The 25,275-nt window shown below is 42.4% G+C and overlaps 1 protein-coding gene across 1 annotated transcript in view; it reads right to left on the reverse strand.

Moving 5' to 3' along the window:
* naa25 (N-alpha-acetyltransferase 25, NatB auxiliary subunit) overlaps positions 1–25,275 on the reverse strand; it is a 104,052-nt gene that overhangs the window by 78,619 nt on the left and 158 nt on the right. The gene's annotated exons all lie outside the window — the stretch shown is intronic.

Below are 25,275 nucleotides of genomic sequence, written 5' to 3' on the forward strand. Positions count from 1 at the left end.
CAGTGGTTCGGATACATTATACAACAGAAGTGTTTGATGCCAATGCTGACTCCTATAATGCTGTAGTTACATTCCCATGTGATGTCATGTTAGAGAAAATTGCACAATAGAAATAATGGTGCCTATGGGAAAAACAGGGTTGGGGCGAACCACCAAAAATATCAGTAAAAATCCAACCAAAATACTTAGCTTAACACAAACGATAGCACAATCCAAGTAAATTTTTAAATATGTTTCAACAAAATAATACAATAAATCTAACATTTTAAGGGTTTCTTGAATTAAACAACATCCTTTTCTGAAATTTGCTTGCACTGGTCTGGTTGCTGAATTCATTGCTATCATAGCTGGAAATCAAAGTTCGGAGCTAAGTAGTCAGAGTCATAGAGATGTACAGCATGGAAACAGACCCGTGGGTCCAACCTGTTCATGCCGACCGGATATCCCAACCCAATCTAGTCCCACCTGCCAGTACCTGGCCCAAACCCTTCCTATTCATATACCCATCCAAATGCCTCTTAAATGTTGCAATTTTACTAGCCTCCACCACTTCCTCCGGCAGCTCATTCCATACCCCAACCACTGTGAGAAAAAGTTGCCCCTTGGGTCTCTTTTATATCTTTCCCCTCTCACCCTAAACCTATGCCCTCTAGTTCTGGACTCCCCGATACCAGGGAAAAGAATTTGCCTTTTTACCCTATCCATGCCTCTCAATTTGTAAACCTCTATAAGGTCACCCCTCAGCCTCCAATGCCAGGGTAAACAACCCCAGCCTGTTCAGCCTCTCCCTATAGCTCAAATCCTCCAACCCTGGCAACATCCTTGTAAATCTTTTCTGAACCCTTTCAAGCACCACAGCATTTTTCCGATAGGAAGGAGACCAGAATTGCACGCAATATTCCATAAGTGGCCAAACCAATGTCCTGTACAGCCGCAACATTACCTCCCAACTCCTGTACTCAATACTCTGACCAATAAAGGAAAGCATACCAAACGCCTTCTTCACTATCCTATCTACCTGTGACTCCACTTTCAAGGAGCTATGAACCTGCACTCCAAGGTTTCTTTGTTCAGCAACACTCCCGAGGACCTTACCATTAAGTGAGTTTTGAGAAGATTTGTAGCTCAGGTTGAGGTTTTGGATGTAGGTATGCTCGCTGAGCTGAAAGGTTCATTTCCAGACGTTTCTTTACCTTACTAGTGGACTTTATGCAAAGCAATGCTGAAAACTTCCCGCTTTCTATTTATATGTTCGGGTTGGTCATGTCATTTCCTGTGGTGAAGTCACTTCCGGTTCCTTTTCTCTGGGGGCGGTAGATGGGTCTAACTCTATGTGTTTGTTGATAGAATTCTGGTTGGAATGCTATGCTTCTAGGAATTCTCGTGCATGTCTTTGTTTGGCTTGTCCTAGGATGGATGTGTTGTCCCAGTCGAAGTGGTGTCCTTCCTCATCCGTATGTGAGGATACTAGTGAGAGGGGGTCATGTCTTTTTGTGACTAGTTGGTGTTCATGTATCCTGGTGGCTAGTTTTCTGCCTGTTTGTCCAATGTAATCTTTGCTACACAGTCTTCGTACGGTATTTTGTAAATGACGTTAGTTTTGCTCATTGTTTGTTTGGGTCTTTCAAGTTCATTAGCTGCTGTTTTAGTGTATTGGTAGGTTTGTGGGTTACCATGATGCCAAGGGGTCTGAGCAGTCTGTCGGCCATTTCTGAGATGTCTTTGATGTAGGGGAGAGTGGCTAGGGTTTCTGGACACGTTATGTCGGCTTGTTTGGGTTTGTTGCTGAGAAATAGGTGCACTGTGTTAATTAGGTACCCATTCTTTTTGAACACACGGTACAGGTGATTTTCCTCTGCTCTGAACAGTTCCCTTGTGCTGCAGTGTGTGGTGGCTTGTTGAAATAATGTTCTGATGCAGCTTTGATTGTGGGTGTTGGGATGATTGCTTCTGTAGTTTAATATTTCGTTTGTATGTGTTGTTTTTCTGTAGACGCTGGTTTGAAGTTCCCCATTGGCTGTTCGCTCTACTGTGACATTTGAGAATGGCAGTTTGTTGTTGTTTTCTTCCTCTTTAGTGAATTTTATGCCAGTAAGGGTATGATTGATGGTCTTGAAGATTTCCACTAACTTGTTTCGTTTCGTGATGACAAAGGTGTTATCCACGGAGCAGACCCAGAGTTTGGGTTGGATGGTTGGCAGAGCTGTTTGCTCAAGTCTCTGCATTACTGCCTCTGCTAAGAACCCTGATATTGGAGATCCCATAGTGTTCCATTGGTTTGTCTGTAAGTTTTGTTGTTGAAGGTCAACTGGGTGGTAAGGCATAGGTCCACTAGCTTGATGATATTCTCCTTGATGAAGAAGTTAGTGGTGTTTGGTGTCTGTGTCTTTGGGTCTTCTAATAGAGTAGTCAGTGTTTTCTTGGCCAAGTTAATGCTGATTGAGGTAAACAGGGCTGTTACATCAAAGGAGACCATTATTTCATCCTCTTCTAGCTTAGATAGATGTGTCCACCAGGATACATGAACACCAACTAGCCACAAAAAGACATGACCCTCTCTCACTAGTATCCTCGCATACAGATGAGGAAGGACACCACTTTGACTGGGACAATACATCCATCCTAGGACAAGCCAAACAAAGACATGCATGAGAATTCCTAGAAGCATGGCATTCCAACCAGAACTCTATCAACAAACACATTGAGTTAGACCCCATCTACCACCCCGTGAGAAAAGGAATAGGAAGTGACTTCACAGGAAATAACATCACCAAAAGAAATGACATCACCAACCCAAAGAAACCCAAACAGAAAAACAGAAAGCAGGAAGTTTCAGAATTGCTTTGCATAAAGTCCACTGAAGATGTTACCTAGTAAGGTAATGAAATGTCTGGAATTGAACCTTTCAGCTCAGCGAGCAAACCTACATCCTTACTATTAAGTGTATAAGTCCTGCTAAGATTTGCTTTCCCAAAATGTAGCACCCCGCATTTATCTGAATTAAACTCCATCTTCCACTTCTTAGCCCATTGGCCCACCTGGGTCAAGATCCTGTTGGAATCGGAGGTAACCCTCTTCGCTGTCCACTACACCTCCAATTTTGGTGTCAAATGCAAACTTACTAACTGTACCTCTTATGCTCGCATCCAAATCATTTATGTAAATGACAAAAAGTAGAGGACCCAGCACTGATCCTTGTGGCACTCCACTGGTCACAGGCCTCCACTCTGAAAAACAACCCTCCACCACCACCCTCTGTCTTCTACCATTGAGCTAGTTCTGTATCCAAATGGCTAGTTCTCCATGTATTCCATGAGATTTAACCTTGCTAATCAGTCTCCCACAGAGAACCTTGTCGAACGCCTTACTGAAGTCCATACAGATCACACCAACCGCTCTGCCCTCATCAATCCTCTTTTACTTCTTCAAAAAACTCAATCAAGTTTGAGAGACATGATTTCCCACACACAAAGCTATGTTGAATATCCCTAATCAGTCCTTGCCTTTCCAAATACATGAACATCCTGTCCCTCAGGATTCCCTCCAACAACTTGCCCACCACCGAGGTCAGGCTCACTGGTCTATAGTTCCCTGGCATGTCCTTACCACCCTTCTTAAACAGTGGCACCACGTTTATCAACCTCCAGTCTTCCAGCACCTCACCTGTGACAATCAAATGATACAAATATCTCAGCAAGAGGCACAGCAATTACTTCTCTAGCTTCCCACAGAGTTCTTGGGTACACCTGATCAGGTCCTGGGGATTTATCCAACTTTACCGGTTTCAAGACATCCAGCACTTCCTTCTCTGTAATCTGGACATTTTGCAAGATCTATTCCCCTACAGTCTATATCTTCCATATCCTTTTCCACAGAAAATACTGATGCAAATACTCATTTAGTATCTCTCTCATATTCTGCAGCTCCACACAAAGGCCACCTTGCTGATCTGAGGGGCCCTATTCTCTCCCTAGTTACCTTTTTGTCCTTAATGTATTTGTAAAAACCCTTTGATTCTCCTTAATTCTACTTGCCAAAGCTACCCCTTTTTGACCTCCTGATTTCTCTCAATTATACTCCTACTTCCTTTATACTCTTCTAAGGATTCACTCGATCTATCCTGTCTGTCCCTGACATATGCTTCCTTCTTTTTCTTAACCAAACCCTCAATTTCTTTAGTCATCCAGCATTCCCTATACCTACCAGCCTTTCCTTTCACTCTGACAGGAACATACTTTTTCTGGATGCTTGTTATCTCATTTCTGAAGGCTTCCCATTTTCCAGATGTCCCTTGACCTGTGAACATCTGGCCCCAATCAGCTTTCCAAAGTTCTTGCCTAATACCGTCAAAATTGGCCTTTCTCCAATTTAGAACTTCAACTTTTAGATCTGGTCTATCCTTTTCCATCACGATTTAAAAACTAATAGAATTATGGTTGCTGGCCCCAAAGTGCTCCCCCACTGACACCTCAGTCACCTTCCCAAGAGTAGGTCAAGTTTTGCACCTTCTCTAGTAGGTACATTCACACACTGAATCAGAAAATTGCCTTGTATGCACTTAAGAAATTCCCCTCGATCTAAACCTTTAACACTACGGCAGTCCCAGTCTATGTTTGGAAAGTTAAAATCCCCTACCATAACCACCTATTATTCTTATAGATAGCGGAGATCTCCTTACAAGCTTTTTCTCAATTTCCCTCTGACTATTCAGGGGTCTACAATACAATCCCAGTAAGGTGACCATCCCTTTCTTATTTCTCAGTTCCACCCAAATAACTTCCCTGGATGTATTTCCAGGAATATCCTCCCTCAGCACAGCTGTAATGCTATTCCTTATCAAAAATGCTACCCCACTAGTCTCTTGCCTCTTTCTATCCTTCCTGTAGCATTTGTATCCTGGAACATTAAGCTGCCAGTCCTGCCCAGCTCTGAGCCATGTTCCTAATTGCTATGATATTTTTGAGGATGTAACTCTGAAGATGGACGAGGGAGATCCAGTAGATGTAATGTACCTGGGCTTTCAGAAAGCTTTTGATAAAGTCCCACATAGGTGGTTAGTGGGCAACATTAGGGTGCATGGTATTGGGGGCAAAGTACTAACTTGGACTGAAAGTTGGTTGGCTGACAGGAAACAAAGAGTAGTGATAAACAGCTCCATTTCGGAATGGCAGGCGGTGACCAGTGGGTACCGCAGGGATCAGTACTGGGACCGCAGCTTTTTACAATATATGTTAATGATATAGAAGATGGTATTAGTAATAACAGGAGCAAATTTGTTGATGATACTAAGCTGGGTGGCAGGGTGAAATTTGAAGAGGATGTTAGGAGATTACAGGGTGACCTGGACAGGTTAGGTGAGTGGTCAGATGCATGGCAGATGCAGTTTAATGTGGATAAATGTATGGTTATCCACTTTGGTGGCAAGAACTGGAAGGCAGATTAATACCCAAATGGAATCAATTTAGGTAAAGGGGTAGTACAGAGAGATCTGAGTGTTCTTGTACAGCAGTCAGTCAATGAAGGTAAGCATGCAGGTACAGCAGGTAGTCAAGAAGACTAATAGCATGCTGGCCTTCGTAACAAGAGGGATTGAGTATGGAAGCAAAGAGGTTCCTCTTCAGCTGTACAGGGCCCTGGTGAGACCACACCTGGAGTACTGTGTGCAGTTCTGGTCTCCAAATTTGAGGAAAGACTTTCTGGCTATTGAGGGAGTGCAGCGTAGGTTCACGAGGTTAATTCCTGAAATGGCGGGACTACCTTACGCTGAAAGACTGGAGCGACTGGGCTTGTATACCTTTGAGTTTAGAAGACTGAGAGGGGATCTGATTAAGACATATAAAGGTTATTAAAGGATTGGACACTCTGGAGGCAGGAAACATGTTTCCGCTGATGGGTGAGTGCCGAGCCAGAGGACACAGCTTAAAAATACGGGGGAGACCATTTAAAACAGAGATGAGGAGAAACTTCTTCACCCAGACTGGTGGCTGTGTTGAATGCTCTGCCCCAGAGGGCAGTGGAGGCCCAGTCTCTGGATTCATTTAAAAAAAAGAGTTGGATAGAAGTCTCAAGGATAGTGGAATCAAGGGTTATGGAGATAAGGCAGGAACAGGGTACTGATTAAGGATGATCAGCCATGATCATATTGAATAGTGATGCAGGCTCGATGGGCAGAATGGCTTACTCCTGCACCTATTGTCTGTCCCAGTCCCATGCTCCTAATTATGCCCTGGGTTCATCTGCCTTCCCTGTTACGCCCCTTGCATTGAAATAAATGCTGTTTAATTTATTAGTCCTACCTTGTCCCTGCCTGCTCTGACTGTTTAACTCGCTTCTGTTCTCAACTGTACCAGTCTCAGATTGATCTCTTTCCTCACTATCTTCCTGGGATCCCCCCCCCGCCACCTTTCTAGTTTAAATCCTCCCAAGCAGCTCGAGCAAATCTCCCTGCCATTATATTAGTCGCCTTCCAATTTAGGTGCAAACCGTCCTTCTTGTACAGGTCACTTCTACCCCAAAAGAGATTCTAATGATCCAAAAATGTGAATCCTTCTCCCGTACACCAGCTCCTCAGCCATGAATTCATCTGCTCTATCCTCCTATTCCTGTCCTCACTAGCTCGTCGCACTGGGAGTAATCCAGATGTTACTCACATCATAATGCAGATAAAGACATTCAACCAATAGGATTTCTCCTCAACAAACTTGTTCCCAAAAACATTTTCAAGGAGAAAGATAAAATGTAGCAAGTTTTCTTTTGGCGTGAGTAAAATCTCTTTTTCGAGGGCATGGCTAAAGTGCTGGAATACCCCAAACAGCTGGAGGTTTTAATGGGTCTCGGGTTTCAGAGAAAATGAGAGGCCAAGACTCTCAGATCTTCCTTCCAGCTCTTTACACAGGTTTGGCACGATATCATCAGTGCTTACATGTACCCATTCTTTCGGTCAAATCCTTCAGATTTAGTCAGGACAAATTCTTTCATCTCAACAAAGCTTCATAATTGTGCTTATTAAATACACCTGCTGAAAATTCTTATCAATGTTGAGAGTCATAGAACTGTACAGCATGGAAATAGACCCTTCAGTTTGACCCGTCCATGCCCACCAGACATCCTAAATTAATCTAGTCCTAATTTGCCAGCACTTGGCCCATGTACACATCCAGATGCCTTTTAAATGCTGTAGTTGTAAGAGTCTCCACAACGTCCTCTGGCAGCTCATTCCATATACACACCAGCCTCTGCATGAAAACGTTGCCCCTTCGGTCCCTTGTAATTCCCGCCTCAGGCGACTGACTGTGTGGAGTTTGCACGTTCTCCCCGTGTCTGCGTGGGTTTCCTCCCACAGTCCAAAGATGTGCAGGTCAGGTGAATTGGCCATGCTAAATTACCCGTAGTGTTAGGTAAGGGGTAAATGTAGGGGTATGGGTGGGTTGCGCTTCGGCGGGGCGGTGTGGACTTGTTGGGCCGAAGGGCCTGTTTCCACACTGTAAGTAATCTAATCTAATCTAAAAAAAGTAATCTAATCTAATCTAATCTAATCTAAATCTTTCCCCTTATCTTACACCCATGCCCTATCGGTTTGCACTCCCCTACCCTGGTGAGAAGACCTTGTCTATTTACCCTATCCATGCCTCTCATGATTGCTCCAGGGAAAATAGCTCCAGCCGATTTAGCCTCTCCCTATAGATTTAACTCTCGCAACATCCTTGTAAATCTTTTCTGAACCCTTTCAAGTTTCACACCATCTTTCCGAGAGCAGGGAGACCAGAATTGCATGCAGTATTCCAATAGTGGCCTAACCAATGTTCTGTAAAGCACTAACATGCTCCTGCACACAATGCACCGACTAATAAAGCTAAGTATACCAAACACCTTCTTCACTAACCTGTCTACCTGCGCCAGAACTTTCAAAGAACAATGAACCTGCACTCTGAAGTCTCTTTTTGTTCAGCAACACTGCCCAGGTTGAACATGATAATTTGCCTTCTCCCTCTTTTTTTGGCTTGCAAAGAGAAGGCAGCACATGATGAGGAGGAGGAAGAGAGAGTCATTCCCCACATCAACACCAGATAAAGAAAATGAAGTTGCTTCTCTTACCTCTCCTGAAATATACTAAGTAATACTACTGATATTCTTTCTCGGTAGATATCAATTGAAATCTCATTTAGAAAGAAAAATCTGAGTTAATGCCACTGACTCTTTTCAAAAAATGAGCTCCTGACTGGCAGAGTCACAAAGATTTTTAAAATGGGAGTAAGGGTAGAGAAACACAAAATTGCATGAAAACAAGCTCAAAGATTGTTTGCGGGGGTCCACACCTGAAGTGCTCCTTATTTTTAAAATTAAGTATGAACACTTCAGTCATATTTTCAGTGTCACCTATGCACACTACTTGATTAAACTACACATCAGCTTTAACAGAAAATTAACTCTCCTGGTACCACCATATGTTGGAATTCATAAAGCTACTGCAATCAACATGCATGATCATTTATATTTTCCCAAAAGAAACCAAAAAAACTACAGATGCTGGAAATCCAAAAGAAAAACAAAAATTGCTGGGAAAACTCAGCAGGTTTGGTAGTATCTGTGGAGAGAAAGCAGAGTCAATTTTTTGAAACCAGTGACCTCTCTTCCGAAGGGTCTCTCCACAGATGCTGCCAAACCTGCTGAGTTTTCCCAGCAATTACTGTTTTTGTTTCTTTTTTTACCAACTTGTTTAGATAAATGGCAACTATCACAAATTATCAGCAAACCATTCACAACATATTTTTAAAGTACATTTAAAAAGTATGCCTAAAACTTGAACTCATACAATGTAGATTGACTTTTATGACCTTCCAAGATTCTAGACACTTGCAAGAGGATTGCCATTTTTATGCTTGACCTTCTTGTCACTGTGAATGCTCTACGATGTCATGCATGTGTGCACAGAAAAATCATTCGGTCCCACCAACCACACGAAGTCGGATTCAAAACTAAATAAAAACATGTGAGCTCTTCCAGTGATTTAATGGGCAACATGACATTTATGACAAATGATTCACTGGGTGTGGAAGTATCGTAGAGATCAGAACTGTTAATTGTTCTTGGCAAAGACAGTGGTTAGATCAAAACTGAGCTGAACATATTGAACAAAATTTCCCAGACAGAGAGGCATAATTCAAAAAGGCATCCCATCTCTCAAAGTACAACAGGCTTTGTCCCTCAAATTCTGAAATTATCATGTACAGTACCAACATATCATAAATCAAAGTGCTCACATCATGAGTGTGCTGAGCACTTGTGTCTTCATAACTGTCAAAAGCATTAATGTTTGATGTATAAAAATTATGCATGAATAGAATGATAAAGCAGAGCAGGCGGTTTAATCACTGTGCCTGAGCCATCTCATTCAAAGAGCTAGAAGATGTGAAGGATATATGATTGGGAAGGGTTTAGAGGCTTATAGGCTAAATGCTGGAAAATTGGACTTGGTCAGATTCAGATGTCTGGTTGACGCGGATGGGTTGAACAGACTGCTGTTTCTGTACGGTGTGACTCTATGACCATATGACATCGGAAGAAAACTCGGTCACTCAGTCCACTGAGTTTGCTCCATCCCTCACTGAGATCTTCACTGATCTGATAATACTCACGACCACTTTCCTGCCTTTTCACCATGACCTTGATACCCAAGCTAATTAAAAATCTGTCTATCTTAATCTTGAATATATGTCACAATCTAACCTTGACAGCCCTCTGTGGTAAAGAATTTCTCTCCATCTCTGTCTGAAATTTGCTACCCTTTATTCTGAAGTTGCGTTCTCTGGTCCTAGACTCTCCCATAAGCGGAAACAATCTGTCTACATCTACCCGATGAAGACCCTGAAGAATCTTATATATTCCAAAAAGTGTTGACCAAATGGTTCTCCGTAGACCTGCAAATTTGTTCATGTATCTAATTCTAATTCAAAAGGTGGCATTAAATCTGCTTTAAATTAAAGGAAATCTTGTCTGAAGCATAACATTTAAGTGTTGATCCTGGCAAAAGAATGGTAGGAATTGTGACTGAAAAGTTACACAACTGAAATGTTAGTTCTTTTTCTTCTAGCACTTAGAGCATTTTTAAAATATTATAATCGGTTTTGATCCTTCTTGCTTGGACTTGGGATTCACTTTTACTGGTTCTGTTGAAAAGACTCAACCACAATGTTGTTGGGGAAGTTCTTCGGAGAAATGAAACCAATCAAACGAAATCCACTACTTGAAGACCTCCATTGTTAGAGAATTGAAAGGACATTTTTCCAGCAATACGCATACCAAATCCCTCAAGAAAGTAGAAACAGGAATGGGAAATTCAATGTTAATATGATTTGATCATGACTGATCTAATTATCTTTGTTTTTGTTGCATCTATCTCAATACTTTTATCAAAAATGGATCCTTCTATGACTAAAAATTTTCAATTGGCCCATCATCCATCGCTTCCTGAGGGAAGACAATTCGTTATCTGTAAACAAATGCTTCTTAATTCAACCCCTCAATTGCTTAACTTTACTATGAAGATTGTGCCAACATGTTTTGGATTCTCAAACAAAAAGGAAATAATTACACATATCTAAGAGTTTCATCAAATATATACGCTACCATAAATGCAATCCAGGGCAAATGTAAGCCAGGTTAATACATCCAGTTTTCAAAAGTCACATTTTAAACACCATCATAATTTTAGTCAATCCGCAATATACATTACCATTGATATATATATCCTGAGTTGTGGTCCTCAAAATAGAATGCAGTAGTCAAGGCTATATAACATATTTTCCCATTTTTATCCTAGCACTGGAGATGTTGTTCAACAATCCATTAGCCTTTTGAATACACTTTATTTCTGTGCACTTGTGTTCAAAATGTATAATTGGAGACCCAAATCCTTTTGCTCCCCTACACACATCAGTTTATGGCAAGATGCTGCATAACTAGATGCCAGGGTGATTTATTTGCTGAGTAAGCTAGGAAGAAAATTTGAGAGATTCTTAAAAAGATTCCAATTAGACAATAGACAATAGGTGCAGGAGTAGGCCATTCTGCCCATCGAGCCTGCACTACCATTCAATATGATCATGGCTGATCATCCTTAATCAGTATCCTGTTCCTGCCTTATCTCCATAACCCTTGATTCCACTATCCTGGAGACTTCTATCCAACTCTTTCTTAAATGAATCCAGAGACTCGGCCTCCATTGCCCTCTGGGGCAGAGTATTCCACACAGCCACCACTCTCTGGGTGAAGAAGTTTCTCCTCATCTCTGTCCTAAATGATCTACCCCTTATTTTTAAGCTGTGTCCTCTGGTTCGGCACTCACCCATTAGTGGAAACATGTTTCCTGCCTCCAGAGTGTCCAATCCTTTAATAACCTTATATGTCTCAATCAGATTCTCTCTCAGTCTTCTAAACTCAAGGGTATACAAGCCCAGTCGCTCCAGTCTTTCAGTGCAAGGTAATCCCGCCATTCCAGGAATTGACCTCGTGAACCTACGCTGCACTCCCTCAATAGCCAGAATGTCTTTCCACAAATTTGGAGACCAGAATTGCACACAATACTCCAGGTGTGGTCTCACCAGGGTCTTGTACAGCTGCAGAAGAACCTCTTTGCTTCTATACTCAATCCCTCTTGTTACGAAGGCCAGCATGCTATTAGCCTTCTTCACTACCTGCTGTACGTGCATGCTTACCTTCATTGACTGGTGTACAAGAACACCCAGATCTCTCTGTACTGCCCCTTTACCTAAATTGATTCCATTTGGGTATTAATCTGCCTTCCTGTTCTTGCCACCAAAGTGGATAACCATACATTTGTCCACATTAAACTGCATCTGCCATGCATCTGACCACTCACCTAACCTGTCCAGGTCACCCTGTCCAGGTCACTCCTAACATCCTCCTCACATTTCACCCTGCCACCCAGTTTAGTATCACCAGCAAGTTTGCTACTGTTATTACTAATACCATCTTCTATATCATTAACATATATTGTAAAAAGCTGCGGTCCCAGTACTGATCCCTGCGGTACCCCATTGGTCACTGCCTGCCATTCTGAAATGGAGTCATTTATCACTACTCTTTGTTTCCTGTCAGCCAACCAACTTTCAATCCAAGTTAGTACTTTGCCCCCAGTACCATGCGCCCTAATTTTACTCACTAACCTCCTATGTGGGACTTTATCAAAAGCTTTCTGAAAGTCCAGGTACTCTACATCTACTGGATCTCCCTCGTCCATCTTCAGGGTTACATCCTCAAAAAATTCCAGAAGATTAGTCAAGCATGATTTCCCCTTCAGAAATCCATGCTGACTCTGACCTATCATGTTACTACTATCTAGATGTGTTGTAATTTCATCCTTTATAATAGACCCCAGCATCTTTCCCACCACTGAGGTCAGACTAACTGGTCTATAACTTCCAGCTTAGTCTCTCCCACCTTTCTTAAAAAGTGGTACAACATTAGCCACCCTCCAATCCGCAGGAACTGATCCTGAATCTATCGAACTCTGGAAAATAATCACCAACGCATCCAGGATTTCTCGAGCCACCTCCTTCAGTACCTTAGGATGTAGACCATCAGGCCCCGGGGACTTATCAACCTTCAGACCTAACAGTCTCTCCAACACCAATTCCTGGCAAATATAAATTCCCTTCAGTTCAGGTCCTTCAGCCACTGTTACCTCTAGGAGATTGCTTGTGTCTTCCCCAGTGAACACAGATCTGAAGTACCAATTCAATTCTTCTGCCATTTCTTTGTTCCCTGTAATATATTCCCCTGTTTCTGTCTTCAAGGGCCCAATTTTAGTCTTAACCATTTTTTTGCCTTTCACATACCTAAAAAAACTTTTACTATCCTCCTTTATATTATTGGCCAGTTTACCTTCATACCTCATTTTTCCTCTGTATATTTCCTTCTTAGTAATCCTCTATTGTTCTTTAAAAGCTTCCCAGTCCTCCATTTTCCCACTTATCTTTGCTATGTTATACTTTTTCTCTTTTAACTTTATATGTTACTTAACTTCCCTCGTCAGCCACGGCCACTCATGCTTCCTCCTAGGATCTTTCTTCCTTTTTGGAATGAACTAATCCTGCAACTTCTGCATTATACATAGAAATATCCGCCATTGTTCCTCCACTGTCATCCCTGCTAAGGTACTGCACTATTGAACTTTGGCCAGCTCCTCCCTCATAGCTCCATAGTTCCCTTTGTTCAACAGAAATATTGTCACTTCCGATTGTACCCTCTCCCTCTCAAATTGTAGATCGAAGCTTATTGTATTATGGTCACTAGTTCGCAATGGCTCCTTCACTTCAAGGTCCCTGACCAATTCTGGTTCGTTGCACAATACCAGATCCAGAATTGCCTTCTCCCGGTCGGCTCCAGCACCAGCTGTTCTAAGAATCCATCTCTGAGGCACTCCACAAAGTCTCTTTCTTGAGGTCCAAATACCATCCTGATTCTCCCAGTCTACCTGCATGTTGAAATCCCCCATAACAACTGTAATAACATCTTTGCGACAGGCTAATTTCAGCTCCTGAGTTAACTTACATCTGACATCCAAACTACTGTTTGGGGGCCTGTAGATAACTCCCAAGAGGGTCTTTTTACCCTTAGTATTTCTCAGCTCTATCCACACTGACTCTACATCCCCTGATTCTGGGTCCCCCCGCGCAAGGGACTGAATATCATCCCTTACCGACAGGGCCACCCCACCCCGTCTGCCCGTCAGTCTGTCCTTACGATAGCACGTGTAGCCTTGAATATGCATTTCCCAGGCCCTGTCCACTTGAAGCCACGTCTCAGTTATCCCCACATTATCGTATCTGCCAATTTCCAAAAGAGCCTCAAGCTCATCTACCTTATTTCTAATGCTTCGTGCATTCACGTATAGTATTTTTAATTTGTTACTGCCCTCACCCTTCCCATCAACTCCTATTTCACTCAACCTTACAGCATGACCCCTTTCTGAGTTTTCTGCCTAATTGATACAGTTGTCTTTCTTGACTTCCCTTGTTCGAACTTTCCCTCCAATTTTCTTCTTAAACATCCCCCCCCCCCACTACTTAGTTTAAATGTAGCTGTGTTGCAGTAGCAAACCTGCCTGCCAGAATGCTGGTCCCTAACCTATTAAGGTGCAAATCGTCTCTCTTGTAGAATTTATGCTTACCACAAAACATACACCAGTGATCCAAGAATTTAAATCCTTGCTTCCTGCACCAGTTCCCCAGCCACACGTTCAAGTCCATTACCTCCCTGTTTCTGACCTCACCAGCCCGAGGAACTGGAAGCAAACCAGAGATAACCACCTTGGACATCCTGCTTTTCAGCCTTATTCCTAGCTCCCCGAAGTCCCGCTGTAGTATGTTCCTCCTCTTCTTCCCGACATCATTTGTGCCGACATGTACCACCACCTCTGGCTCTTCACCTTCGTCCTTGAGGATTTCCTGCACTCTGTCTGTGATGTCTTTAACCCTGGCACCAGGAAGGCAACACACCATCCTTAAGTCCTGTCTGCTGCCACAAAAACCCCGGTCAGTTCCTCTCACTATGGAGTCCCCTAATACCACAGCTCTGTGCGATGTCCGACTCTTCAGCTCTGTCTCCACGCCAACTTTTGATTGACAGACCTGGCCGTCTCATGGACTGGCAGTGTAATCTGTCTCTACTGTTTCCAAAAGATTCAACTTGTTCCTGACAGGTACTTCCCCCGGGGTCTCTTGCACCTGTCTCCTCTCTGCCTTCCTCATCGTCTGCTCTCTTCTGGTACGATTGGTGTAATAACCTCGCTGAAGGTCTTGTCCAGAAAGATCGCGTTCTCTCGGATGAGCCTAAGGTCCTTGAGTTCTTTCATCAGTGAATTCTTTCTATGAAGCTATTGATAGAACTACAATAAAACATGGATTATTTTTGATCAGAGACATCTGGTATATCCACACAGCAGCTTCCTTCCTTAACTCTTGACTGCAGTCAAACAACTTCATGGCACTAGTTAGTTCTTCTATAGTGCGACAGTTGTGTAACCCCACATTACAGAAAAAAAATGCTTTACAAACAGCGCTTTAGGTTTTGGCAATGTAATTTTGTTACAGCAAACACACATTTTAAAAGTTGGCGCTTTACAAATAGCATCCCTAATTGTCAGTTGCGTTCCAGTGAATTCGCATTGAGGAAATGCGCATTATAACAGAACGTCCTGTATTAAGTTCGACAGTGATGTTGGAGCCATGCACAGACCAAATCCACTGATCCAATTTAATAACAACTTGCAATATGCAGCAAAAGGATTCAGTGTTCCATCTGCCATGGCTCCATTATCACCCTAAACTGTGCATCTCCTCAATCTCTTCCTTTAACTCGTTACAGCAGGCCAACTACTCAGTCTCTGAGCAATATCAGCCGGTCTGGCAGTATCTGTAGAAGGAAAGCAGAATTATGCTTCCAGTCTAGTCACCTTTCTTCTGAACTCAAAATTTTCAGTACCTCAAACAACTAAAAAAATCTCAATTACACAGAAAAAAAAAATCACACTTGATAACTTTTGAACATTTCATTCATAAATCAAGGGAAGCAACTCATGCCCCCACACAAAGCAAAAACTGGTGATTGTCAAATACTGAAGCAATATGTTGATCCACCTAAGAAGCACAGCACACAGCCTTCTATTACTAAGAATCAGAAAATCTAATCATAAGCCTCTTCTCTAAATTTGCAGGAAACTAAACCATCTAAAACTTACGCTCAATTTTACAGAAGACTTATTTTGAATTTATTCCAGGAATGAATCAATTAGCTTTTTGGCAAGTCATTCAGCTCTTCTCAAATTTGTCTTCTAGTCTGAAGATGCAAAAATTTACGATCTTTATGTTAAGCAACCTGATCTGAACTCATTGCTTTTTGAGCCTGACGGATTAACAAAACAAAATGTGCAATATTAGGGTACTGGTTGGAGGGAAGGGGTAGTTAAGGGGCAACAACAGCAATGGAGAAGGGATGAAAAAAACATAATTCCACTTCTGCAAAGAGCTGTAACAATTCCTTGAACATTGAGTTTCCTTTGAGTGTTAGGAGACCAGAGAAATAAGCAACAGCATGTTGACCACCGTCTCATATTTAAATATAACACTGATAAAATTATCTCGTCTTTCAGAGATAATGCTATATTTTTCCCTTCAGTATAAACTGTCAAAATGCCCTTTGGTGTCAAAATGAATTAATTTGAGCCCATTCTATTGTTTTGACGGCATACTTCCATTAACCTGTAAACAGAAGCACAGTGATTTTAAACAATAACAGTTATATTTTATGAGGCACACTTCTTAATCAGTAAAGACTCCTTTTGGATTGAAGTTCCTTCTTTAACTACCTAAAAGCATTCAAGTTGTCGTTGTGAACAAGTCAGTCAAAGCTCTACAAACCCACTCTAATTGAAAACAGCCATTTGAAAAATCTGTTCAATAAATATAGCCAGATGGTATTTCATATGCAGAAAGAAAACACACACAATCATACAGTAAACTCCCTCTGTTGTTTGTGGGGTTTTGCTGTGTGCAGATCAGTTACCGATTTTCACCATATTACAACAGCAATAAGTAAAAATGTACTGTATTACTTGTAAAGCACAAAAGGGCCATGAAAGATGTTATATTATTCTTTCTTCTTTATTACCCATAAGATAAACGTGTGCTTCTCTTACACAAAGCACAGAAATTGCTGGAGAAACTCAGCCGGTCTGGCAGTATCTGTAGGAGGAAAGAAAAATTATGCTTCCAGTCCAGTGACCTTTCTTCTGAACTCAACATTTTCAGTGAAGAATTTTTGACCTGAAACATTATCTGGCTGATCATGACCTGCGAAGAGTTCCCAGTATTTTCTGAACTGCTGTTTTGAATTTCACATTACTCAACTCAAAAATAACTGTTTAGAAGTTATTAATTTGGAAACCTTAAAGTTTGATGTCTCTGTTCTGCAACCACCGCAGCAGTGTGAAATATCAAGAGCACACAAGGAAATCTTGATTTCAAAACCACTTGGATCACTGGAAGTGCAACTTGGTTATCAAACTTTTATTTTTCATATATGGAGACTTTCTCAATTTAGGTTATGGCACTTCTGTAATACTGTTTAACTTTTGAATACGTACTGACAAACTGCTGCTACAGAGATATAATTAGATCCACATGTACCAATATATTAATGGATAAAACAGATTTTTAAAAAATAGTGAAAGTCCCTGTTTTATTACCTGTTGGGACAGATTCACATTTCTGTTTAAAGTCATGATTATAGAAAACAGCGTTCATTTTATAATCAGTTGTTTGCTCAAGGACATTTCTGCCTGTCCTAGATCTAGGAACCGGACCAGCAAAAAAGAATGTAGTGCATTACTCAAATATGGTGCTGGAAAAGCAGTATCCAAGATGCAGGAATTAGGATAAAGGGCTTTTGCCTGAAACATCGGCTCTCCTGCACCTCACATGCTGCCTTACCTGCTATGCTTTTCCGGCACCACACTCGCGACTCTAATCTCCAGCATCTGCAGTCCTCACTTTCGCCCTGTATTACTCAGCATTTTAAATTCATAATAAATTTTAAAAACTGTTCTAAGCAGTCACATGTTCTAGAAGAAAATACTGAGACTAACAAAGCTTCAGTAGTGGTTCCCCTTTACTAGCTATTCAATTACAATATTAAAAGTGGAACTCAACTAATCTGGACTCCAAATGCACTTGTGAATAAAGCTCAAATTCCCCACAATCATTTATATTTTTTTCTTTTCCAGTATTTACCAGATTTACTTTTGAAAACTACTGAATCTGTTCCTGCACTGTATACTACAACATACAAATGCACTATGAAAAATAAGGTTTCCTTAAGTTATCTGATTCTTTGTTTCATTTACCATAAATTTGGGTACACTGAATACTGATCAATTTAAAATGGGAAACAAGCCCTTAAGGTCTATCAAAATCACCTCGATCAAATCTCCCTTTAGCCTTTGCTTCATTATGTGGAGAACCTTAATTTCTTCAAAATCTCCATTTCCTCAGTCTTCTCTAAGTTCCCAACATTGTTTCTATAGATAGAAGCAAGGAATTGGTTGCAATATTCCAGTCTGAATGTTTTATAAAGATTTGGCAGAACTTGATTGTTTTTGTCCTCCTCCATTTATAAAGTCAAGGATTCGATATGCATTTCCTGTGGTCTTCTCAACTTCTCTCTTGCCAACTTTAAACATTTGTGTATGATATCCCCACGACTGCATTCTTGCATTCCCTTTAAAAAGTTTTTAATTTAGATTTTATAGTGTACTATTTACTTTATATTGTGTCTCTTTTAAAGTTAATCACTTCACGTCTGCTAAAATTTCAAGTGGTATGATGCCTATTCTACAACTAGAAAATCTTTCTCAAGTACAGCCAGGAGGAGGATGCTCCAGGCAAAAGCCCTTCAATGTCCATTTTCCTGCTCCCCGGATGATGCCTGACCTGCTGTGCTTTGCCAGCATGACTCTAATCTTGATTTAGCAATGAAGGAGCCCAGCACACCAACATAAAAGCTAAGACTGAAGATCCTACATTGATCTTTAGTCCAAAGTGTTGAACAGATAATCCATCGTGATCTCCTCCTCAGGTCACCTGTATTACCAATGCCAGTTTTCAGTCAATTTACATAATTCCAAGTGACATCAAGAAACAGTTCGAGGCACTGGACATTTCAAAGCATATGAACCCCTGACAATATTCTGGCAACAGCACGCAAGACTTGTGGCTCCAGAATCAGCTGTACAACCTTAGCAAAGCTGTTGCAGTTCCAACACTAACATTCTACGCATCAATGTGAAAAAGATCCCAAGTATGTCCTGTTCACAAAAAGCATTACATATCCAATCTGGCAATTGCTAATGAGTTAAGGCTTGATCATCAGGAAAGCAACGGAAGGGGTCATCAACAATGCTATCAAGCAGCACTTGCAAAAGAATAAACAGTTCACTGATGCTCAGTTTGGCTTCAGCCAGGGCCACTCAGTTCCTTAGTTAACTTTTAATTAAGATTTGGTTAAAACATTACACAGGTTTGGTTAAAACATGGACAAAAGAAATTAATTCCAGAGGTGAGCTGAAAGTGAGTGCTTGTGACATCAAGGCCACAATAAACCAAGAATCATATCGAGGAATCAAGTAAAATTAGAGTCAAATGGAATTTGGGGACCTCTGCACTGACTGGAGCCATACCTAACACAAAGGAAGACAGTTGCAGTTGTTGAAGATCAATCAGCTCACTTCAAGGTCATCACTGCAGCAGTTCCTTGGTGAATTTCCAAGGTACAACTACCTTCATCAACTCATCAATGACGTTCCTTTCATCACAAGGTTAAAGTGGGAATTTTTGTTGATGATGCCCAAAGGTCAGAATCATTCACAGACTCTGAAGCAGTCTGTCTCCAAATGCAGCAAGCCTGGACAACATCTCGGCTTGGAGAATAAAGTGTTAAGTAACATTCATAAGTGGTAGGCAACAACTATCTCCAAAGAAACTATGTATCACGCTTGATACTTAATGGCATTGCCTTCGCTGAATCCCTCAATATCAACATCTTAAGAGTCACAAAGTCACAGAGTTACACAGCACGAAGCAGACTCCCTCAGACCAGCTCGTTCGCACCGACAAGCTATCCAAAACTGATCTAGTCCCCTTTGCTAGCATTTGGCCCACATTGCTCTAAACCACTCTTGTTCATGTACCCATCAGTTGCCTTTTAAATGTTACACTGTGCCTGTTTCCACCACTCCCTCTGGCCGCTCATTCAAGACACACATCACATTCTGCATGAAAAAGTTACCCCTCAGGTCAATTTTAAATCTTTCCCCTCTAGTTCTGGACTCCCCTATTCTGGGAAAATGACCTTGGTATTCACTCTACCCATGCCTGTATTGGTTTTATAAATCTCTATGAGGTCACCCTTCAGCTTCCAAGACACAAGAGAAAAAACCCTGACTATCCAGCCTCTCCTTCTAGCTCAAACCCTGAAATCCCAGCAATATCCTTGTAATCTTCTCAAGTTTAACAACTTTCAGGGAGAACAGAATTGAATGCAGTGTTCTACAAGTGGCCTCGCCAGTGTCCTGTACAGCCACAAAATGATGTCTCAACTCCTAAAATCAATGTTCTGACCAATAAATGCTAGCATGCCAAACATCTTCACTACTTGCTACGCCACTTTCAAAGAACTATGCATCTGCACCCCTCGGTCTCTGTTTGGCAATACTCCCAGGACCATACAATTAACTGTGTCCTTGCATAGTGGCAAGAGTGTACATCTACAAGATGCAGTGCAATAACTTACCAAGAATCTTTCTACAGCACCTTCCAAAACTGCAACTGCTACCATCTAGAAAGACAAGGTGCATGGCAGCATAAGAATCTGCAAGTTACCCTCTAAATCACCCCACCTAAGATACAGGAACAGAATTAGGTCATTCAGCCAATTGAATCTGCTCCACCATTGGATCATGGTGGATACATTCCTAAATTTCATTCTCTTGCCTTTCACCTTACCAATCAAGAACCTATCTCTGTCTTCAATATACTCAGCGACTTGGTAATCACAGCCTTCTGCAACAATCAGTTCCACAGATACACTATCCTCCAGCTGAAGAAATTTCTCCTCGTCTCAGTTCTCAAGTGTCATTCCTTCACTGAGGTTGTGCCCTCTTGTCCTTGTCTTACTACTGGAGAAAATATCTTGTCTATATCCACTCTAACCAGGCCTCTCAGTATTTAAGAGACTCCCCCCCCCCCCCCCCCCCTTTCATCCTTCTAATCTCCATCGAGTACAGATCCAGAGTTCTCAATGTTTCTCATGTGAGGAGTTCTTCATCCCTGGAACTATTCTTGTAAACCTTCTCTGGACCCCTCCAATGCCAGCACATTGTTCCTTTGGGGCTCAAAACTGCTCATAATATTCCAAAGGCAGCCTCAGCAGTACATCTCTCTTGAAATGAATCCTGACATTGCATTTGCCTTCCTAATTGTCAACTGAACCTATATGATAATCTTAACAGAATCATCAACTAGAACTCCCAAGTCCCTTTATACTTCAGATTTCCAAAGCCTTTCCACATTTGTAAAATTGTCTATGCCTCTGTTCTTTCTACCAAAGTACATAACCTCACACGTTCCCACACTGAATTCCATCGGCCACTTCCTTGCCCACTCTCCTAGCTTGTTCAAGTCCTTCTGTGGACGCCTCACCTCCTCAACACCAGCTATTCCGCCATCGAGCTTTGTGTCATCTGCAAACTTAGCAATAAAGGTAAAAACAGGGTTAAAAACAATGACTGCAGATGCTGGAAACCAGATTCTAGATTAGTGGTGCTGGAAAAGCACTGCAGTGCAGGTAGCATCCGAGGAGCAGTAAAATCGATGTTTCGGGCAAAAGCCCTTCATCAGTAATACAGGCAGAGTGCCTGAAGTGTGGAGAGATAAGTTAGAGGAGGGTGGGTGGTGGGGAGAAAGTAGCATAAAGTACAATAGGTGAGTGGGGGAGGGAATGAAGGTGATAGGTTAGGGAGGTGGGTGGAGTGGATAGGTGGAAAAGAAGAGAGGCAGGTAGGACAAGTCACGGGGACAGTGCTGAGTTGGACTCTTGGGACTGGGGTGAGGTGGGGGGGAAATGAGGAAACTGTAGAAGTCCACATTGATGGCCTGGGGTTGAAGTGTTCCAAGATGAGGCATTCTTCCTCCAGGTGTCAGGTGGTGAGGGAGTGGCAGTGAAGGAGGCCCAGGACCTCCATGTCCTTGACAGAGTGGGAGGGGGAGTTGAAATGTTGGGCCACAGGGTAGTGTGGTTGATTGGTGTGGGTGTCCCAGAGATGTTCCCTAAAGCGCTCTGCTAGGTGTCCAGTCTCCCCAATGTAGAGGAGACCGCATCGGGAGCAACAGATAAAATAAATGATATTGGTGGATGTGCAGTTAAAACTTTAATGGATGTGAAAGGCTTCTTTAGGGCCTTGGAGGGAGGTGAGGGAGGCGGTGTGGGTGCAAGTGTTGTAAATCCTGCAGTAGCAGGGGAAGGTGTCAGGATGGGAGAGTGGGTTGTAGGGGGGCGTGGACCTGACCAGGTAGTCACGGAGGGAATGGTCTTTGCGGAAGGCAGAAAGGGGTGGGGAGGGAAATATATCCCTGGTGCTGTGGTCCGTTTGGAGGTGGCGGAAATGTCAGCGGATGATTTGGTTTATGGGAACTTCAGTTCCTTCATCCAGATCATTAAAGTACTACATGGATAGCTGTGTTCCAACACTGATCCCTCCAGAGCTGCCATCTTGAAAAAGACCATTTTATACCCTCTCTGCCTTCTACCAGTCAGGCAATCCCCGAAATATGCCAGCACCGTACCCCCAACGTCATGGGCTTTTGCTTTATTTAGCAGCCTCTTGTGTAGCACTTTCAAATGCCTTCTGAAACTCCAAACAGATCACGTTCCCCTGGCTCTCCTTCATCTAAACATCCTTCCTTGGAGCTATATCCCCTTTCAATCATTGTCATTAGATCTAAAATTTGGAACTCTTCTCCTAACAGCATCTTAGATGTCCCTATAAACCAAAGATAATAGCAGTTCAAGATGGCAACTTGCAACTACCTTCTTCGATTTCAGCAAGGCATTCGATAAGATTCCCCACAGCAGGCTATTGTACAAAATGCGGAGGAATGGGATTGTGGGAGATATAGCAGTTTGGATCAGTAATTGGCTTGCTGAAAGAAGACAGAGGGTGGTGGTTGATGGGAAATGTTCATCCTGGAGTCCAGTTACCAGTGGTGTACCACAAGGGTCGGTGTTGGGTCCACTGCTGTTCGTCATTTTTATAAATGACCTGGATGAGGGCGTAGAAGGGTGGGTTAGTAAATTTGCAGACGACACTCAGGTCAGTGGAGTTGGGGATAGTGATGAAGGATTTTGTAGGTTACAGAGAGACATAGATAAGCTGCAGAGCTGGGTTGAGAGGTGGCAAATGGAGTTTAATGCGGACAAGTGTGAGGTGATTCACTTTGGTCGGAGTAACTGGAATGCAAAGTACTGGGCCAATGGTAATATTCTTGGTAGTGTAGATGAGCAGAGAGATCTCGGTGTCCAGGTACACAGATCCTTGAAAGTTGCCACCCAGGTTGACAGGGTTGCTAAAACACTGTATGCCTTCTTAACTTTTATTAATAGAGGGACCGAGTTCCGGAACCATGAGGCTATGCTAAAGTTGTACAAAACTCTAGTGCGGCCGCACTTAGGGTACTGTGTACAGTTCTGGTCACCGCATTATAAGAAGGATGTGGAAGCTTTGGAAAGGGTGCAGAGGAGATTTACTAGGATGTTGCCTGGTATGGAGGAAAGGTCTTACGAGGAAAGGCTGAGGAGCTTTAGGCTGTTTTCGTTAGAGAGAAGAAGGTTGAGAGGTGACTTAATACAGACATATAAGATATCAACCTGTTCAGAGATGCTATTACACACCTCTGGAGCAAGTCGACTTGAACTTGGGTCACAGTTTCCTCATTCCTGAAGAAGGGCTTATGCCCGAAAGTCGATTCTCCTGTTCCTTGGATGCTGCCTGACCTGCTGCGCTTTTCCAGCAACACATTTTCAGCTCTGATCTCCAGCATCTGCAGTCCTCACTTTCTCCTCGAAGATTTTAACCTACTGCGAATCCTCTGACAAGGATGCCTTCCTGAAGCTCTCTTCCTCCCTCCACAAGGATTTCAGTGAGTCCCTCTCTCACTGCACCATTTCCAACGCCCCTCCCCCAAGTCCCTCCTCCCTACCTTTTATCTTAGCCTGCTGGACACACTCTCCTCATTCCTGAAGAAGGGCTTATGCCCGAAACGTCGATTCTCCTGTTCCTTGGATGCTGCCTGACCTGCTGCGCTTTTCCAGCAACACATTTTCAGCTCTTTTCATTCAGGGACAGGAACACTAATCACAACAGTCCCTCAGTTTCAATATTCATTTTTTAAAAATTAACTTGTTTTTCAAATCAACCTGTTCATAGATGTTATTACAGATCGCTGGAGCAAATGAGACTTGAACCCAGGCCCCTAGTCCAGTGGTAAGGACACTCCAACTGCACAAGATGATCCTCTACCTAAACATCTTTAGATTAGATTACTTGCAGTGTGGAAACAGGCCCTTTGGCCCAAGTCCACACTGACCCTCCAAAAAGCAGCCCACCCTGACCCATTCCCCTACATTTACCCCTTCACCTTACACTACAGGCAATTTACCATGGCTAATTCACCTGACCTACACATTTTTGGACTGTGGGGGGAAACCAGAGCACCCGGAGGAAACCCACGCAGACACTGGGAGAATGTGCAAACTCCACACAGTCTCTTGAGATGGGAATGAACTCGGGTCTCTGGCGCTGTGAAGCACAGTGCTAACCACTGTGCCACCTTTCCATGCAATTTATCATGGTTTCCAGCATCTGCAGTCATTGTTTTTACCTCTTATCATCAACACCTGTTAGACCTAAGTACATTAGTGAAGCAATGACCAGAACATCTCTAGTATGAATGCGCTACTGCAGCACATCTATTTCCTGCCAAAACAACAGAATAATCTTTAGTGATATTTCTGGTTATACAGTAAGGTTTAAAAAAAATAATTTCAGTCAAGTAACATATAACTTAAAAACAGAACATAGCAAAACATTACTGTCAAATGTTCAACGTTAAAGCAAGCATGAGTGTTGAAACGCCACAGTTAAATCAGTTATTTCCAGAAAAGCGCTAAGCTCCAACTACCACATAACTTGTTTCCAAGATCAGAAGCATCCTCAGAGGCAAAATTGCCGCTCCCAACCAAACTTCATGCACTCTAGCAGTTTAGGTTAAAAAGATGACCCACCCAGATTTCCAACCAAAAGTTTGTCTCCACCAACACCCCAGTGTTTCAGTTGCTGTATCCCAAACGCCTCGCTTCCACCGTAATGAGAAATCAACAGGTTTCAACTGGAGATATGCACATCGCTCTACTTAACTACTGACAACCACAGACCCGCCTAAACAAACTTCTAAAAAACAAAGCTTTCTACGAGTGAAAACAACAATAAAATTTGAAAATCAAATAGACGCTGGACTGTCAGTAACAAGAGTTCGATACCAGACTGGGCTCCTAAGTGCTGTGTAACTCGAGCTCGAGGATACATTTGCGGCCTACCAAGAGGCGGATTCGCGGTGTTAAATTAACAAAGCACCGTGACTTTGA

This window comes from Chiloscyllium punctatum, chromosome 17, assembly GCF_047496795.1.
Source record: "Chiloscyllium punctatum isolate Juve2018m chromosome 17, sChiPun1.3, whole genome shotgun sequence".
NCBI classification, from domain to species: Eukaryota; Metazoa; Chordata; class Chondrichthyes; order Orectolobiformes; family Hemiscylliidae; genus Chiloscyllium; species Chiloscyllium punctatum.